This window comes from Canis lupus, chromosome 18 (assembly GCF_011100685.1).
Source record: "Canis lupus familiaris isolate Mischka breed German Shepherd chromosome 18, alternate assembly UU_Cfam_GSD_1.0, whole genome shotgun sequence".
In the NCBI taxonomy this organism is placed as follows: domain Eukaryota; kingdom Metazoa; phylum Chordata; class Mammalia; order Carnivora; family Canidae; genus Canis; species Canis lupus.
The window spans coordinates 35,889,336-35,909,434 of NC_049239.1; the positions used below are offsets into that span (position 1 = coordinate 35,889,336).

The 20,099-nt window shown below is 43.4% G+C and overlaps 1 long non-coding RNA gene across 3 annotated transcripts in view; it reads right to left on the reverse strand.

The window, feature by feature from the left end:
* LOC111090954 overlaps window positions 1-20,099 on the reverse strand; it is a 34,833-nt gene that overhangs the window by 7,247 nt on the left and 7,487 nt on the right. The window contains exons 2-4 of one of the 3 annotated variants that reach the window (XR_005373409.1): window positions 17,152-17,601; window positions 15,990-16,082; window positions 1,119-1,253 (exon numbers count right to left, since the gene is read on the reverse strand). This is a non-coding gene — a long non-coding RNA (uncharacterized LOC111090954). Of the gene's footprint in view, window positions 1-1,118; window positions 1,254-15,989; window positions 16,115-17,151; window positions 17,602-20,099 lie in introns of all 3 variants that reach the window. The other 2 variants (XR_005373408.1, XR_005373407.1) reach the window with 2 other exon arrangements.

Below are 20,099 nucleotides of genomic sequence, written 5' to 3' on the forward strand. Positions count from 1 at the left end.
GTATACATACAATCAGCCTACTGGCTGTCTAACTTAATCCCCTCTCCATACCTTTCTCCATCTACACCCACAAATTTTTGTCGTCAATATCTTCAGGGTTACTCTTGATGTTTATTATGTACTTATATCCCATTACATTCTCCAGTGTCAGACATGTGGCAAAATTGGACAGTAGCAAAAACCAAAACTAAAACTAAAAACTGGGCAGCCAGGGTGGCTCAGCGGTTTAGCGCCGCCTTCAGCCCAGCGTGTGATCCTGGAGACCTGGGATCGAGTCTCACGTCGGGCTCCCTGAATGGAGCCTGCTTCTCCCTCTGCCTGTGTCTCTGCCTCTCTCTCTCTCTCTCTCTCTCTCTCTCTGTCTCTCATGAATAAATAAATAAAATCTTTAATAAAATAAAAAAAACCTTAAAAACCATTAAGCTAAGACTAAAATCTGATAAAAATATAAATTAAAATAAATGATCAAGATGGAGAAGAGAGTTAGAATGCAGGTGTACAAATATTAACATTCTAAACAGTTGCTAAAGATGAGCTTCAAAACTAACTCTGGGCTTCCTAGTGGCCAGTGTGAAAAGGAAAACAGAATCTGTTATATGATTCCGATTTTCTTTGAGGAGATGCTGAGCTTTTCTTAGAACCTAGAACAAACAGAATTTTCTTGTGCAGGGCTTCATCTACCTAGCAATGTAGAGTGTAATGTCCTCTACAAAATTCTTACAGTAAATCTCAATGTGGTTTTCATTTCACAAGATAAGCAGACAAAAACACAGAAAATTGCACCTCAGTGAAAACAATGCTTTGAAGGGCTGTGAAGATATGGTTTTAAAGGTCCTTGAATGAAGAAATTAAGGATAGGTTTTGGAGAGAAAGAGATGTCCTTCAAATAATCCTCCCTAAATACTGCTTCCCTCCAAGTTAAAGACTTGGATAGCAGGTGGTTCAAGCTTTGAGTATGGGTACTGTGTTTGTTGATTAAGTGCACGTCCAGCCTCAGACTTTCTATCCAGCCCGTGACCAAATTCACTCAGTCAGTGAACATTTGTTAAATCCAGAGAAAAAGCTGAATAATTTCTGTGAAGTGTATGTCACCCAAATGCATATTTTTAAATTCTTACGATAAAACTTGTATTGATCTCATATAGGTGCCTCTTCTGCTGCTTCTTTTCCAGATCCTGGTCCAAGCGAGTTCTGGTAGTCTATTTAGACCTGGCCTTGGTATTTCTGGTTCACTTAGCGGGTGCACCTTTCAGCTGCAAGGAAGGAAGAGAATAAAGATGTCATCAATAATATTCCTACAGAGCGTCCAAGTCAACCAAGTTCTCCTAGTGTGGGAGGCAGTAATTCGTTCCCTGATATATGGGGATTGCTTTTCTTCGGTAGCTGAGACCCAATCAGTCTTCAGAGGTGGTTGTAATTAATAGGTAAGGAAGTGCAAATACATCTGAATTAATAGAGCCACTAGGTGTGACTAACTATAATATGATTACATGTGAAATTAACCCAGAGATCAAACTTAATCAATCCAGACTAATAACTGCCAGGACAACAATTTGTGGTTTTAGATGAGTTTACGTCAAGGAACTAAGGAAAATGAACTCCGTTAGAATGTAAGGGCTGCATTTTTTTTAAGTGTGAGCAGCATACTAAGATTATAAATATGCATGTAGATGATATTAATGTCCAGATGTCAGATAACCAAACCATTATTTATATTGACAAGTGAGAGTAAACAGAATTAGAAAGTCAGAATTCAGTAAAGAGAAGCAACAAACTTTTTTAAGAAAAGATTTTTAAGTGATCTTTACACCCAACATGGGGCTTGAACACATGACTCAGAGATCAAAAGTCACATGCTCTATGACTGAGCCGACCAGGTGCCCCAAGAGAATCACAAGTATAAAAAGTGAGGCTGAAAGAGTATAGAACCTAGATTCCCAATGCTGTCACTTTTACTTTTATTATTCATTCATCTGACTCCAATAACTTAAAAAAATACTAGATAATATTTCCTACACAGAATACGCATTCTATAAAGAGCAAGGTAATAAACAGCCATGAACTCGCAACCCAGCTTGAGAACCACAACGTCAACAAATTCATGGCAGCCCCTTGTGCATCACATCCTCCTGCTTATAAACCTTCCTTCCTGCCCCCACCCCCATCCCAGAGGCAAACACTATCTTGACTTTTGTGTTTTGTTATTGTGGTAGATTATATTGCCCGTCCTGATTCTTCACCCCTCGCTGTATCCACACCTTTTTCCTATGTCATCTTGCAGAGCCCTCTCACTATGGGTAGGGCACATTTCCCTATTCTTTTTCTTCATCTGGCCACATAACTTTCTTGGACCGATAGAAAAAAAAAGCAGAAATCATATGTTGGTTCTGAGCCCAGGCCCCAGTAGTCCTTCTGTCTTCCCACTTGCTTTTTTGCATCTTTTCCATTACCATAAAAAGAACCTGCCTGGACTGGTATGCCAGTCAAGGAGAAGGATGAAAGGCATGTGGAGCAGAGCTGAGTTATCCCAGCAGGGCCCAGCCTAGATGGGCCAAATCCCAGTTCCGTGAGAGTAAATGACTATGGCTTCAAGGTACTGAATTTTAGGTGATTGCTTCTACAACACTTTTTGGGGGGCAATGGCTAACTTCCACACACATTCTTTATAGTTTTATTACAGACGTGCCTTGAACATATTGTTTCAAACTATGAAAGCATATGTTTTCAAACTTTATAGAAAAGGTTCCACTCTGGTGGATTCTTTTGCATAGCAGGCATTAGGATGGCAAAAGTACAACTCAGTGATTGAGAAGAGCCCTATATCAGCCAAGAGTTTTATGAAATTATAGTAGTAAGCAGGTAAGCAGACTGCCAAATGGGCATCTGGCCAAGAAGTGTCTCCAGCCAGGTCAACATAAACAATCAGAGCACCACACAGATGATACTGCTGTTGGGCAAAACAGCAGAGAAGATGAAGAATGAGCCCTTCCTTTGTGGGTGCATTCCATCCAAGGGAGACTGGAGTCAGGGAAACCCATTTCATGGCCTCACACCCTCCTTTCCCACTGCTGTAAATTTGAGCAGTTATTTTATTCTCTAGGGGGCTCAGTTTTGCCATCTGCAGAATGGGGATGAGCATGTCCCCCAGCAGAACACTGAAAGACCATCCATTCCCTCACTCCTATGAACCCAAGGGTTTTAATTCTAACTTTATCGTGGGGATGAGAGGTGATAAAGTAATGACATGGGGTGGAAAGGAAGAGGAACTCTTTTTCTTCTGAGGCAGGGAGGACGTGTGAATTGAAGGAAAGATACTTGGAGACCGTCCTGCTGACATCACTTCCCTTCTCAGTGACGAAGAAGACAAAGTCGTCTACAGATGTGGGTGAGTCAGTAACAGAGATAAGGTCCTGTGGAGAGAGCTGTGAACAGCCAGAGGAGAAAAAGGCCACTCACACTAATTGGTGGAAGAGATCTTGAAATACTTAGAGAATATCAGAGTATATTAGATTACGTATTAAGGGGACCCCTGGGTGGCTCAGCGGTTTAGCACCTGCCTTTGGCCCAGGGCGTGATCCTGGAGTCCTGGGATCAAGTTCCGCATTAGGCTCCCTGCGTGGAGCCTGCTTCTCCCTCTGCCTGTGTCTCCTGCCTCTCTCTCTCTCTCTCAAATAAATAAATAAATAAATAAATAAATAAATAAAATCTAATTCATTAAAAAAAAAAGATTACGTATTGATTTCAGAAGTATGTTAGGTCAACACTCCCATTCTGCATGTGTGATACCTGAGGTCCAGAGATATCAAATCTTGATAAAAGTCATACAATGAATTAGGGCACATCTGGGATTTGAATCGTGGGCTTCTGACTCCCGTTCATTCTGGTGCTTATTCGTTACCATTTGTTTCTAGAACCTCTAAACTTCCTCTTGAGGAATGCTATGTGTAGCTGTCATATTATCACCCCTTTTAAGATTGGGCAAGCCAAGTTTCAGTGATATTTCCTCATAAATTCCATTGCAGAAAACCTTAACCAATTTTTTTGTCTTTGTCTAAACTTTTATCTCATATTCTCCTGATCCTTCTTCAGCCAGAATTTGTCCCACCATTCCTTCTTTTTTTTTTTTTAAGATTTTATTTATTTATTTATGAGAGACACAGAGAGAGGCAGAGACATAGACAGAGGGAAAAGTAGGCTCCTCGCAGGGAGCCTGATGCAGGACTCCATCCCCGGACCAGGATCACACCTGAGCCGAAAGTAGATGCTCAACCACTGAGCCACCCAAGCATCCTTCACCATTCCTTCTTAACAGCTCCCGTGATGGGTCACCAAGACTGCCATGTTGCTAACTTAAGTTGTTAATGACTCCTTTTTGGCAGAGCCGATCCCTCTTTTCTCCTTAAAACACCATGCTCACCTGGTCTTTAGGACACCATGTTCCCCTGGGTCTCTTCCTACCTCACTACCTGCTCCTTCCCAGCCCTTTGATGTTTTATTTGTATGTGCCTGCCCTTGTATCATTGGAGTGCTCCAGGTCTTAGTTCTTGGGCCTCTTTATCTAAATTCACTTAGCTTGGTGATTTCATCCAATCATGTGTTTTTAAATACTATATACATGCTGATGAATTTCAAATTTATGTTGTCAGGCTGTACCACTACCCAGAGCTCCAGATTTATATATCCAGCTGCTCAATCAACATCTACCTGGATGGGTGAAAGATTTCTTAAACTTACTTCCAAAACAACTCCCGCATCACTTTCTCCCCAAAAGTGTACTTCCCATAGTCCTCTCTAACTCAGCAAATGGCAATCCCATACATTCAGCTGCCAGTTCAAAATTATTTTTTTAATATTTTATTTATTTATTCATGAGAGACAGAGAGAGAGAGAGAGAGAGAGAGGCAGAGGGAGAAGCAGGCTTCATGCAGGGAGCCTGATGTGGGACTCGATCCCAGGACTCTAGGATCATGCCCTGGGCCGAAGGCAGGCACTAAACTGCTGAGCCACCCAGGGATCCTCTCAAAATTCTTGAAGTCATCTTTGACTTCTATCATTCTCTCACGTCTTACATCCGGTCTATTAGATGCACTTTTAAAATATGTCTCTTGACATCTCTACCACTGCCATCTTGGTCCAAGCCACCATTAACTTTCACTTGGATTATTCCAACCTCTGCCAACTTGGCCTTCTTTCTTTCATGTTTCCCTATAGTCTTTTTTAACATTATCGAGAAGGAACACATGTCATCTCATGCCATATCATGTCACTTTTCTGTTCAAAACCCTCCAATGGCTCCTCATTTCTCTCCCAAATAAATCCAAAGACCCAAGGCTCTGCATAGTTAGCCACAAGGTAACTCTGACTTGACTACTACTTTCCCACTTACAGACATCCTCCACTGTCCCCTTACATATGTGATCACACTATATACTGTTCAGTAGTTTGCTTCAACTTAACACTATATATATCTTTTTTTAATCTTTTTTTAAAGATTTATTTATTTATTTATTCATGATAGACGTAGAGAGAGAGAGAGAGAGAGGCAGAGACACAGGAGGAGGGAGAAGCAGGCTCCATGCCGGGAGCCCGACGTGGGACTCGATCCTGGGACTCCAGGATCAGGCCCTGGGCCAAAGGCAGGTGCTAAACCGCTGAGCCACCCAGGGATCCCCAACACTATATATATCTTGACACACTTTTTACATTGGCACCATTTACTCCACCCGTTTTTAAAAAAAAGATTTTATTTATTTATTCATGATAGACATAGAGAGAGAGAGAGAAAGGCAGAAACACAGGCAGAGAGAGAGGCAGGCTCCATGCCGGGAGCGCGACACAGGACTCCATCCTGGGACTCCAGGATCATGCCCTGGGCCAAAGGCAGGCACTGAACTGCTGAGCCACCCAGGGAATCCCTACTCCACCTTTTTTAACAGCTTTTATTAGCAAAGGAAAGTGTTTATATTACTTAAGTGACAAAAACTCTATATAAGAAAACATAGAGGAAATATTGCCTTAAACATGCAAAACAGCAAAAATATTAGATATAAATATGCCAAATGTTAACAATTTTGCAACTGATTGATAAATCTTACTGAGTATTTTCTGCTTCTCTTTGATTGCCCAATTCCTTACATAATAATTACATAAATTCACACAGTATTAGATGCAAATATGTATGTGGGGCAAAAAAAGGAAAGGACAGTCCTATGTAGAATCAGAAGGAATAAGTTGGTATGCCCTTTGGAATAATAAAAGTTAAGACTTATCTAGTACTTATTATATGGCAGGCCCTATTCTGAGTCTTTCGCAAGTATTATATCGTTTACCTTTCCCTAGAACCCCTATGAAGTAGATACCATTATTGTTCCTACTTTATAGATGAGAAAACCAAGGCAAATACAGATTGAATGATTTGCCTAAAGTCACAAAATTAGTGTGTGTTGGAGTTAGGATTTTATCCCAGCATGTTGAAAAATCACCTGGGGGTGGGAAGTGTGTGCTACTGGTATCCAATGGGTAGATGCCATGAATGCTGATAAATGTCCTACTATGCATAGGACAGCCCCCATGACAAAGAATTATCTGGCCCCAAATGTCAACTGCTTATAAATCCCATGCTATATTTTATATTGGTTAGGGTATGGCGGGGGGAGCCAACCTTCCTCCCTCACAAGAAGCATGTTACATCAATACTATTGGTGTTACTGGGTGAGGGCATGTGATGTGATGAGCACTGTTACATGCAAATGATGAATTACTGAACTCTATATCTGAAACTAATAGGTACTGTGTGTTGGCTAATTGAATTAAAAAAATACTATTGGTGTTATACTTCCTTATAAGAAGGTGGGTCTGGTTATTAAATGTAGTGACCCAAAGGGGCACCTGCACTCAGTATTTATAGCAGCAATGACCACAATAGCTGAACTATGGAAGGAGCCCAGATGTCCTTCGACAGATGAATGGATAAAGAAGACATGGTATATACATACAATGGAATATTACTGAGCCATCAGAAAATGAAATCTTGCCATTTGCAATGACATGGATGGAACTAGGGGGTATTATGCTAAGCGAAGTAAGTCAATCAGGGAAAGACAATTATCATGCTATTTCACTCATATGTGGAATTTCAGAAACAAAACAAAGGAGCATAGGGGGAGGGAGGCAAAAATAAAGCAGGATGAGATCAGAGAGGCAGACAAACCATAAGAGACTCTTAATCGTAGGAAACACACTGAAGGTTGCTGGAGGGGAAATGGGGGGGTGAGGTAACTGGGTGATGGGCATTAAGGAGGCATGTGATGCAATGAGCACTGGGTGTTGTATGCAACTGATGAATCACTGAACTCTACCTCTGAAACTAATGATTACACTATATGTTAATTAATTGAATTTAAGTTAAAAAACAAACAAACAGAAAGTGGGCCTGGTTAACTTTAGGGGGTTTGTTTTACTGAGAGGACTATGCAAGTCAGGAGCCAGAGCTGAATTGTTTAAGATAATAAAGGAGCGATGGAGCATTTTGTGGTAGAAGGGCAGCAGTGGAGCAAGGCCACAGGTGATGGTGGGGTAGAAGGTCACTGAGGAAGGACACATACATGTGGTGAAGGTGTTTGGACAGTTTTTCTGTAAGGGGTGCACACGAGCCCTGTCTTGCAGTTCTCTGAAAACATTTTATTAATCTGCATTGCCTGATAATATATTTTACATAATAGCTTTTCTCTGAAAGGAATAAAAAGAAATGTAGAAGTATGTACCCCCTGACATAAACATCAAAGAGTGGAATGGGCTGCTTGCTCATGAGGAACATGGCAGTTACACTCCTCAGTCACTTCTATAGCCTTCCAGAAAGAATGAAGGCAACACATCGTCTATATCCCTAGCACTATCCATAAAATTCTGGGCCTGGTCTTCCACTCTCACTGCTACCTCCTGATGACCCCAAATTTCTATCTCCAGCCTAGATCCTGCTCTGAGCTGCAGACCTGTTAATCCAAACTCCTCCTGGATATCTCCGCCGACTTCTCAAAAATCAGTATTTTCAAACCTGAACTCATGACCTATCCCTTTCTCTCTCCCCCTTATCCTCACCTTCCTGGTCGTTAGAATTATCCTGCAACTGTTGTTTAGCCAACAACCAGCAGAGCCCCGGTGCTACCTCCCCATGTCTTCCTCATCCAATCGCCCAATCCCTCTCCAAAATATCCCTTGACTGTGACCCCTCCATTCTCATCCACAAATCCCTCAAATGTGTGTCTGTTGTTATGAATATTCAACAGCAAAGTGGAAGGGCTGAAACACAGTGCCTCCAAATCAATATCTTGGGCTCTTTCTGCCTCTAGCTTTATAAATGACCCAGAAAAAAAAGAACAAATGTAAATTCATGGTGAGTGCTGATGATACAGAATTATGTGGCACGCTGAGGCTGGGGGCAAGGAGCAGGAAAGATTCATCATGACTTAGATCAGCTCAGCAATCGAGCTGACACATGGCCAATTAAGTGTGTTCATGGGAGGCACCAGAGAAGTCTGCAGCGAGGCCCACAGAAAGAAGGCAGGCATGGACACGCTGATTCAGAACCAAATCTCATCACCTCGCCTAGAGAGGGAACCTCAGCTCCTGGCACATGAACGGACAGGGTTGAAGAGAGAAGCTGAGATCCACCAATCCCAGGCAGGGATATTCCCCCCTCTTCTTTCTAATATTGGAGCAAACATAGTCAGTTTTCCTAAGGATTTTTTTTTCTCATTACTGGGCAAACATGTCATTTGGATTGCAGATTTTGTTGATCTAGAAAGGCCCTGAGAGGTCACCAAGGCTGAGGCTCCCGACAGTGGACTATGAACTTCTGGGGAACCTTGAAGCCGTTGCAAGAGATGCTCAAACCCATGTTTACGCTATACCTGTCTGTGGGCTGAATCAACCTATGAGGCTTAATCCAAGGGCATGACTCTATCCCTAGGCAGTTCATGGTGGATGTTCGGCCTCTATGAACCTTCTGAAATTAACTGCAAATATTGTTATATGTATGCACATTTGACTATTTTTCTGGGGAAAAAAAAGGACCATTGCATTGTATTAGCATCCCACTCACAAAAACGTTCTACCCAATGAATACCATGTATAAATCTTTTAAACATATATTAGATTTTGTTATGATTAATGTGCTACAAATTCACTTAAAGCATTGATTGGGAAAAAAAGAGCAGTTTCTTATTATTATTATGTATTTTCTCAGTCAAAGGATTCATTAGTACTATACATTATGATCATATGAATCTCCTGGAAATGTTTTGTTATTTTTAAAAGAAGAAGTCCTCACAAAATGCATATTTGATAAAGGACTTGAATTCATTGACCTCTCACACCTCAGTAACAAGATAGGATTCTATTTATGTGCCATTCTGGGAAAGGCAAGACTTTAAGAGTCAGGAAGCAGATCCAGGAGATGCCAAGTCAGGGCTGGTGGGCTGGGACTCACTGCAGAGAGGCATGAGCAAACCTTTTGGGGTGATGGAGGTGTTCTATATCTCATGTGTGGTTAAATGACTACATACATTTGTCAAAACTTATCAAACGTTATACTAAAAAGTGTGCACTTTACCATATGTAAATTAGACCTTAGTAAACCTGACTTAAAAGTAAAGAAGTCCTCATATTTGAAAACCTGTCGATTTAGCCCAACCATTGTGTGTGTGAGGAAACTGAGATCCAGACAGGGCAGTGATGTGCCACGTTCCGCACCATTTTCCACATCTGTTTGCTATAGCTGGGCTCTCACTCCATGTTCCCGCCCCTGGGTGCAGACCAAGCCTGGCAGAGTCTTCCATGATTATTTCCATGACAAGCTGAGGAGCCACACATCCCAAGCTGGCCTAGGAGCCACTCCTCAGTGCCTAGAGGGGTGAGACCTCTATTTTGGCATCCCACCTTTTGAGCTGTCTACAAAAGTCTGCAAGACTCTCCACACAGTAGCAGTCCTGGTTTTGAAAACTGCTCACAGAGTATGGCCTACAGGGAAAGGCAACCCTTCAAGACTGACCACTTGGAATCCTTGACATGAGACTTCTGGCTTTTCTGTGGCGGGGCCTGTCAAATGGTAGGATGGAGGTAGACCTCATAAAACACCGTGCTACAGTATGACAGTCATCGGAAGCGAGTGCGGTGTGCCCAGAAACCCTAACGACCACTAACTTATGTTGTACACATGTAGGACACTGTTCAGGTATTTTCAGGAATATTTGGTAGTGGGAGCTGGGGACACAGGTGAGGTCTTGCCTGAGGAGGCAGGGACGATGTGATCTACGATGTGATCTAAGGTAAACATGACCTTGTCGATATCCTCAGAGGCTGGGAAACTGACTTCACACAAGCCACCCTGGCCACCATAGAAAGGACTAGAACTTAGCTCTCATGTTTCCTTGTCTGAGTCCTCTTGTTCATTCAATTTCTTATGAAGTCCCTAACTCCACTTTCAAAAAACTGTGGGGTGCAAGGGAAAGGGGACAGTCCTTGAGACCCTGACAAGACGCTTTAAGAATCTGTTTTTTTGTAAAGTAAATAACTATGCATAGTTGTTGAAGCTTTTTTTTTTTTATTTAAAACTTTGCGGGGGGGCATCTGGGTGGCTCAGTCAGTTAAGTATCCAACTCTTGATTGCAGCTCAGGTCATGATCTCAGGGTCATAAGTTCCAGCCTCACTTCAGGCTCTACTGTGGGTTATAGAGCCTGCTTAGAGATGCTCTCTCTCACTCTCCCTCTGCCCCTACCCCTTGCTCGTGTGTGCATGCTCTCTCTCACAAAACAAAACAAAACTTTTTAAAAAGCTTCCTAACCTTTCCAAAATATCCTCACAGATCCACGTGTTTCCAGAGTGAAGTCCCAGGGGTTAGGCTAGGCTGTGTGTGTAGCAGCTATAGACCCAGACATGACCAGGCATTCTGTAGCCCCAAAAGGTGGCCTCCTGGGGGCTACATGTAGGAGCAACCACACACCTCATAAGAGGTGAGCTTCAGATGGGAAATTCTGTCCTCCAGAATTCTTCAAAGGGAAACCACAGAATTTGTTAGAAGGAATGACTTGATGAACCCTCTTGGGGTAGGAGGTGAGGTCCCAGGGAGGGTGTGTTGGCTGGCTCCAAGACTTTGGGGATGAGGGTAGCAGTGTGATAGAGGAGGAGAATTGGATTCTCTAAAAGTCAGTCCAAGGAGAAGGTGAGGAGTAGAGGTAGGAGGAGGGAAGAGAGAATACAGTAAGGCTGTGTGTTCCACAGTCATTCCCCCTCACCCCATCACCACTGTATTTGACTCAGAACTTAATCTAAATTGATGAAGGGACTAAGGTTGAGGTCTGCATGGCAGTGGGAGTGGGGAGGGCAGTGGGCTACATGGGCAAAGTAGGAATAGCACGTGGGCATTCAGGAGCTGGACCCCTGAACAGAAGCTCTTGGAATTAGCAGACAATGTAGCCAGGACTTTAGACCCTTGGAGGCCATACAGATGGCTGGGACCCAATCTCTGTATCTCCAAGGATATCTGGGTTATATATGGAAAGAGAGAAGCAAGCTTGGCTAAGAATAATGGGGAAAGTTGTGCCACTCATATTTCTATTTCCACCCTCTCCCAGCATCACGCCAGCAAAGAATAAGCTCAATAAGGGAATGATCCTAATGGAGCCCGTCAGCCACCTCTGGGAGGTCTGTGCCAATGCTGAACTCTGGAGGAGGAGAGAGACAACAGAGGACACCTGACAGCGTATGGGAATAAGAGTGGAGCCCTTACTCCGGACTCTGGACTGGCTTGGAAGCGTTCGAGAGGGGCTAGAAGTCCCTAATTTTGTAGGTGGGAGAGGAACAGAGAAATACTGTTTTGTTACTATTGTCATTTCTGTTTTGTAGGCTCAGTTGAATACCACTAGGATGCGTCACACGATTTTGAATGTGTTGACACCTCGGCCATGGAGCAGCCATCTGGTAGGAAAGCATTTACCCGGGCAAAGTGCTCTGGTGATTTAGATGAGTCAGTGACTGGGTGACAATGGCCAGAAGTCAGAAAATGGAGAGAGGAGGCACCATGTGGCAGAGATTATGCTAGATCAGCATTCAAACACCTGAGTGCAAGTTCCTGCCCTATTGGTGGGCAGATTACTTATTACCTATTGTCTGTGATACTCAAGAGACATCAGTGAAACAGGATAATGTCCCCAATGCCACAACGGCAGACCCCCTCATCAAGGCACAACCCCATAGCTTGTAAGCTGCTGCTACAATCCTTTCTGCCCTGGCTTTATAAATGATCCCCTCTAAAGAACAAATGTAAATTCATGGTGAGTTTCGTAAGCCTCAATTGTTTCACCTGTGAAATAGAATCAGTAACCCCTACCTCGTACGCCTACTACATGTTTATGAGATAATGGCTGTAAATGTATTTCACAAACTGTAAAGTGTTGCACGTGTATAAATGACCACCATTAGGTTAAACCACCTGATATTCAGTCATTTTAGAACTACTACAAAACAGAAATTTCACATGGTTCGACCTAAAACTATCATTTTTTTGTGATTATCAACATTAGGGTGACAAATCGCGTCTGTGGAGATTTCAGGAAAAGGTAGGTTTAAAAATGGACTTTTGGGGATCCCTGGGTGACTCAGTGGTTTAGCGCCTGCCTTTGGCCCAGGGCGTGATCCTGGAGTCCCGGGATCGAGTCCCACGTCGGGCTCCCTGCATGGAGGCTGCTTCTCCCTCTGCCTGTGTCTCTGCCTCTCTCTCTCTCTCTCTCTCTCTCTCTGTCTCTCATGAATAAATAAATAAAATATTTTTAAAAAATAAAATAAATAAAAATGGACTTTTTGGTGCATGAAGGTCTCTGATCGCCTCTTTTGCAAGGGCTTAGTTTAATGAGTTAGTCTTGGTTCAGCCTAAGTAATCAATAACCAGCCATACCTCTGCAGTATAAATTGCTTGAAAAGGGTGGTATGTTTGCAATTCATAATAACGGCATTTAATTTGAGGCCTAGGCATTTCATCTTGAAAATAAATGTTGCCAGCACCAGCAGATACTGGTGGAAATTTGTATGACTCGAGAACGGCGTCTTGGGAATCTGAGTTTGCAAACTTTGCATCCTAAATCTCTTCCCTCAGAGCTGCTGCCATTCTGATTTCTGGGCCCTTCCATTCTATAGGAATTAACTGGCGTCTTAAAAGTGATTCAAGTTTCGATGTTGGATATTTTCAGAAACACTTAACAACTAAGGGATAGTCCTAGAAACAAGTTCTTTCACTTTGATTGCGATAAATATTAGTATCCTCATTATATAAACTGAGGTTTCACAGGATACATAGGTTTCCTGAGAGCTTACAGCTCTACCACTTTCTAGACTTTTGTCTGTTGGGTGTTTTAACCATTTTATCCTTAATGTCTACCAGAGAGCCGACACAAAGTCGGCACTCAACATTTGTTGGATAAATTAATTTAGTCATTGAGACAGGGTGACAGAATGGGAGGAGGAGAAAAATCCCAGGAGACCCCTAGTCTGGGCTCTACCCTCCTCTGGAGAAGGAAACGGGTTAGTGTCTAACTAGTGTTCTCTGTTGAGGAGCTGGCACCTTGAAGGGTAAGAGAGATGGAGGTTCTCTCTAGACCAGCGGTGAAGCTTAGAGCTTAATATTTCACCCACAAGTTCTTTCCTTGACAAAAAGGACGTTTTTGTCTTTTCCTCTTTCCCCTTCTACCGTGGGGTTAGGGTCAGAGGGGGTCAAACAATTTCTCCACGGTTCTTTAGTAATGGCCTTATCTGTTCCCGAACTCTCCAGGGTTTACTTTCTGCGGCAGAGCAGCATGGAGGCAACATTTCCACTCAGAAAATTCTCCCTACGCCCTTGACTTCAGAAGGGCTCACTCTGCTTCTTAGGAAAGTGGCCACCTGGGTGTTGACAATCTCCTGCTATTCACCTTTGAGCTTAGACATAATCCTTCATTACACAAACAAATAAGAACTTGTGTCATTTGCCCAGAAACGTGCCAGTGCATGTGTTGCTTCCATGGTGGCCATGCTGCGGAGGACACCCGGGAACGTGGCTCCCTCTATCCCAGGAGTTGTGGCTCATTACACTGTCTCCAGGGACCTCTTACCCTGAGCGAAGCATAATGGAATGACAGCTCTGCAGCTTCTTAGCATGAGAGAGATTCCATTTGATTCATGGTTTGCCTGGAGGGCTGAGAGGCCAAGAGGCCATGGGGTTAATTCACTCACCCAGCTTAGGTTCAAATCCTTCTCTACACACAGAAGTGGACGGGATGGGTGGCAATCAATTTAGCATTTTAACAGACAGCTGCCTACCCCACCAAAGCCTCGTGGCTTCCCAGGGTGCTCGTCTGGAGCTGAAGAGAGCAAGATGGTACTGGAAGGTTAAGGCAGTGGGAAATACCCCATAGCTGAACTGTGCTCCTGGATTAATGAGCTTTTGAAAAATCATTCTTTCAAGGAGCTCTTTGCTCCTGGAGAGAAAGGAAGCATATTGTTCCACAGAGCAAAGGAAGTCCAGAAATCCAGCAACTTAATTGCCCTGGAAGGTCCAGTCCATCCAAGTACAAACTGACCTGCTGAAGACCCAGCTTTTTATGACACAAATTCTGTTATGTCATTAAAAAGGAGATGCCCTCTTCTTCTCCGAGCCTGGTTGTGTCAGGCTTTGATATAGTTGAGGGATTTCCATGTGTGTGTGGAAGGAAACGGATTCTATACCAGAAAAAAAACAGAAAAAAATAATCAGGCCATGTGGGTATCACTGAACTGAAGGCAGAGGAGCCTAATGGTTACAAAGCAGGTTCTAGAACCAGGCTGCCTGGTGTAATTCCTGCCTCCACCACTTACTGAGTGAATGTGAGCATGTCTATCAGCATTTCTGTCCCTTGGTTTCATCAGTTATAGAAGGAAGGTTAATAGCATTTCTAACTCAATGGGTTGTTGTGAGGATTAAATTAGTTAGTACAGGTAAAGTGTTTAGCATATGCCAGGCATGTAATGGGGACTCAGTAAATAGCTACTATTGATGGCAATTTGGCACAATTGTATATATATATAAAGAGGACAGAAATTAGGAGAAAGTAAGGACCCCTGTGTGCCTTGGGCTTACTTTCCTTCAGTCTCTTGTTTTTTGACTCTTTTGGCATCTTTTTGCTTCTGTCTCCTTACCCCACCCCATGCCTCCACATACCTCCACAACCACCACCAATGGTATGTCAACAACAAAATCTGCCTATAATAAAGCATATTTTTAATTGAATTTTAAAAAGATTTGTGGTTCGGTTTGGCTTAGTTTTCCTCAGGAAGTTCTGAACACCATTCAAGATTGCTTCTGAGATTCCCGTTTTATAGCTCAGAGCTCGCAAGCAACAGTCCTAGAATAAGTCATCCCAATGGATACAAGAAATAACTCAAGGGGATCCCTGAGTTATACAAGAAATAACTCAAGGGGATCCCTGGTGGCTCAGCAGTTTGGTGCCTGCCTTTGGTCCAGGGCATGATCCTGGGGTCCCGGGATCGAGTCCCACATTGGGCTCCTGCATGGAGCCTGCTTCTCCCTCTGCCTGTGACTCTGCCTCTCTCTCTTTGTGTCTCTCATGAATAAATAAATAAAATCTTTAAAAAAAAAAAAAAGAACTCAAGAATGATTTGAAAGTTCAAAAAAAATGATGAAGCCAGTTCTTAGGTTCTGGAAAAGGTCACATTTTGCTTTTCCCTCTGGAATTTCTGGGTTGCAGGAAGACTAGAAATCCCACCAGCACCCCTGAATATCATGAATGGAAACCTAAAACAGGAATCTTCTGCTGGCAAAGTCCTGGAAGATCTCATTCTTCCCAGGCTTCCAGACCTGAATTACCCGAACAAATAAGATGTAGAAGACCAGGGAGTGGTCAGCCAATCAACACTTTGTTTTACAGCTGGGAAAATTCGAGCTCAGAGAAGCTAGACAACTTACCTCAAGTCACTCAGTCACTTAGACAGGCCCAGGATCCCCGACTGAAATCCAGCCTTCTGCTTACACTCTGCGACTTTCGATCTCTGCTGACCCCTGCACAGTAGACCGAACTTCCTCCAGAGGGTCTTATCAAAACCAATCTCTGACTGGTTAGCACATTTACTCTCACATTGTTCCAAAAGGAAGACCGTGGGGTCTCCACTCTCAGAGTCATCACTGAGGCGTGCCCACCCACTAGTCATGGTTATTGCCCTTCACAGGAGACTTTGGTTCACCTGCAATGGATATTTTCCTAAGAGGACTAAGGCTGGGAGGTGTGGAAGCATGATAAAGACTCATGCTGTGTCCCAGGATTCAGAGATCCCAAGAATGCTGGGATCATGGAGGGAAGTGTAAACTCCTGAGAAGGGCTGAACAAATCCAGGAAATCCTGAGATTGCACGTGGGCAAGACCAAGAAGGTTACATACCTTTTACCCACCCACTTTAGGATCCACTTTAAGAAGGATGGTATGGCATAGTGGAAGGGGAGAATAAGGCCCAGCTCTGCCACCAGTTCACAATGTGACTTGGGCTCCTGCCTCCACATCTGAGTCTCAGATACCCACTGCAAATGAGGGATTACATGATCTCCAAGTCCCTTTCTAGCTATCAGAGCTATAGCTGGACATATTTCCCGCTATAAGGTATATTGCTCAATGATTAAGGCTCTAGACCTTGACATCAGATGGACTTGAGTTCAAATCCTACTACCACCATTGTTAGGCCTTCGGCAGGTAACTTCTCTGAACATCCATTTTCTCATCTGTAAGTATAGAAAATGGTACCATCTACTTTGAAGGTTGTTGTGGAGATTCAGCTGTGTAATACCCGAACAATATTCAGCAAGGAGATTAATGAATGCCAGGAGCTGCTCCATCTACCAGCCCCTCCTTCATCATCCAGAACAAAGGCCTGAAGCCCAGTTAGATTACTCTTCTTTTAAGCTAAGTGTCCTTGACCTTCCTGAAAATCTTACAGCAGTTGCATCAGGGTAATGTGATGTTGTCATGACTAGAAAAAAAGTAGAACACTCTGCTTTTCATTCTAGCTTGGATTTGTTGAAGGTGGGAAAAGCTGAATAGCTCATTGATTGGCTTTGACTTGAACCCCATACTTTGTACCTTGTTCAGTGAGTTCCAATTTAGATAGATCTTCCAGCCTGTGGGCTTAGCCTGAAAATCCCAGAGTTCTGCCCAATTAATGCCGAATAGCATTTCCTTACAAGACTCCTGGTACCTGGAAATGTCATTAAAGAATCACAGAGCCAGGGAAGGACCAGACAAAGGGCAGCTTCATCTTTCCTGTACATCAACACCATTAAACACGTTGTTACAACAACCACTGAAGCTGTCTGATAATATCATCAGTGGCAACTGGTCAGTGAAAATGTTTTTTAATTGTGACTTGAATGTGTTTATCAACCTTGCTTTGTGACATCGAAAAGACAGCAACAGAAACACAGGGAACCACAGTCCTCCAGGGAAAACATTAGTCATCTGTGAGTGCGCAGGCCTTGGCAGATGGTCAGCTCTTCTCCTGAAGTCAGACTTCCAAGCCACCGCACAGCGTCACTGCCAGAAACGAAGAGTGTTATCTTGACATTAAACATCTTTATAATAAAATTACTAATTGGTGACTAATACCACAGGCTTTGAGCTGAAGAAAAAAAAAATCTCATAGAAGCTGTTAAGTGGTTGGCTGCATATTCCATAATTAAAAACGACTCCTAAAAGTCCACCAGTGCTGTACCACGGCCTTTCTAGACTGTCCAGGTGATCTTGATTGCCTGAAGAGCTACCGTTAGATATTCAGATACATCATAATATCACAGCAGTTAAATTCCTATTTTTTAACATCTTTAATTATACTATTTTGCATTACAGTTTCCAGGATCCCCCCCACCCCCCTCATATTTGGCAACTCCACAGCATCTGTCAAAACAAATTAGCACTTTGGGTGGTAGAAATATATTTTTTATGAAAGCAGCAAATGTGTCAGTATTGGACAGAAGCTTAAACCTGATTTATTGGTTTGTTTTCTTGGGTTTCAGACCCAACAGGCAGAAGCTTTGGAAAGAATTTTCCAGTCGCATCACTGGCGCACTTGCAAAATATGTAAAACACATTCAAATTCCGCCAGAAAGAGTCACTAATTATGATATGTATTTGCATATGTTTAATCACATATATCTTATTTCATTTTGCTATTTCTGCAGGGCCCCTTGCTTCAGGGAGGGGGTCCTCGGCGCTGGTACCGCCTGCGCTCAGCAAAGTTCTCTCTGGCAAGCATTCCGCTGCCGCACTGTTAGTTTTTTGTGTTATCTTTTCCAATGAAATTTGAAATTTACAATTTTTAAATGATGTGTGTGAAATTATATGACTCTATTATGTCATAATATTATACATCCCAAAATATTGGTAAAGGGTTCTCCCCCCTTTATCACCTCCCCCCCAACCAGAGATCAGAGCATTACTGAGAAAATAATGATTAACCTTTAAAATCAGATTGGCATTTCTTTTTTCTCCAAATCTAGAATTAATACGCATTTTTTAATCATTAGTGTAATGTTCAGGATGATACTTTTGTTCTTTTGCCTGTTGAACTGTTACGGCTGCTAGTAACCCTTCAAATTGTTTGCTTCATTCAAGCATTCTTTCCTGAATAATTCATTAGGCATTATTATCCAAGCGTGGAACCCCTCATTTAGCACTGCTGATCTTTTCCTTATGTGTAGCTGACAGGCAATCAAAGTTTTTATCAGTGCAGAAAATTTGCAATTCAGAAATGTAGTTGCAGCAATTAGTAGCTATCAGGTAGCATTGGAGGGACAGCTTCATAAAAAGACAGAGTTGAATGAACGCCACTGATGTTAGCACAAAAGTAATGGGTAAAACTAACCAGCTGTTTCTAAATTTACCAAATGGAACATTCCCTTCTTCTCAGAGTGGAGGCTTTAATTAACTTGGAGTTCTGTGTGGCTTCCCAGAGGGGGAAGGGCGTGGGTTAGGGCCCTGCCTCTACTTGGGGCTGGGGCAGCGCTCCGCCCCGCCGGGAGGGAGCTCCGGGCTGCCCTCTCAGACGGTCCCGGAGGCAAAGGGAGCAAGGGAGTGGCACTTTTGCCAGCAAGATTCCAGAGGGGAGATGCCCGTGAGATGCCAGCTGGGCTCCCCCTTTTGGCATCCCAGATGGGATAGCTCTGGATGCTGCACTTTTGTCCTGCTCTCAAACTCCGGCCCTTCACCCACATGCTGGCCCCAGGACCTAGACCCATGCTGAGGCAAAAAGGCGGATCTGGGCTTCAGTCGTTCCTTCACTGGCTGACAGATTCATTCTTTTCTTCAGTCTTTTGTTTCTTAGTTCATTTTGATTCATTCATTTGTCCATCAGTTTGTTAGATCATTTATCCATTCATTAGTGCATCCAAACATTTATTGAAACCTCGGTGGAATGCAATCTTGAACCCACACGGTGGGGCTCCTGGTTCTGTGTGCGGGACTCCTAGGATCTTAGCCCCAATCTGTCCATCAGAACCTGCTCTCAGTCTGAGCCGCCCATTTACACAAGGGGTAAAGTGCAGCCCATCTGGGAGAGGGGGCTGGGCTGTTGCTTGGTAACACACTGGCAACATCAGCCTCTGGGGAGGCTTTGTGGGGTCTCTGAAACCATGGTATGGTATAGGGGTAGCCTCTGCTCCATGTCCTCTTGAGGCTGCTGCAGCCAGGAATTCATCCCAGAGTTAATGGGAGATGCTGAGGAAGGACCCAGGTCTTGTCTATTCTCTACCTACCAACCCCAGGATGGCTGAGGTGCCTGCTAGGTGTTGAGCGACCACCCCAGAGCCAGTGATGGAGAACTCAAGCTGCAGAATGAAATCCACTGAGAGCCCAGCTGGGATGACCAAGCAGCCAATGGCTGCCCAGACCCAGATCTCCACGTCATGTATCAACTTCAGCTGTGTTCACAGGCTGTATCAGAGAATAGAAAATAGCACAGTACTTTCACAGCTCAGACTTCGGAGTCAAGGAGACCTGGATTCAAGTTCCATCTTTGCCACTTGAGTTGTTATGTG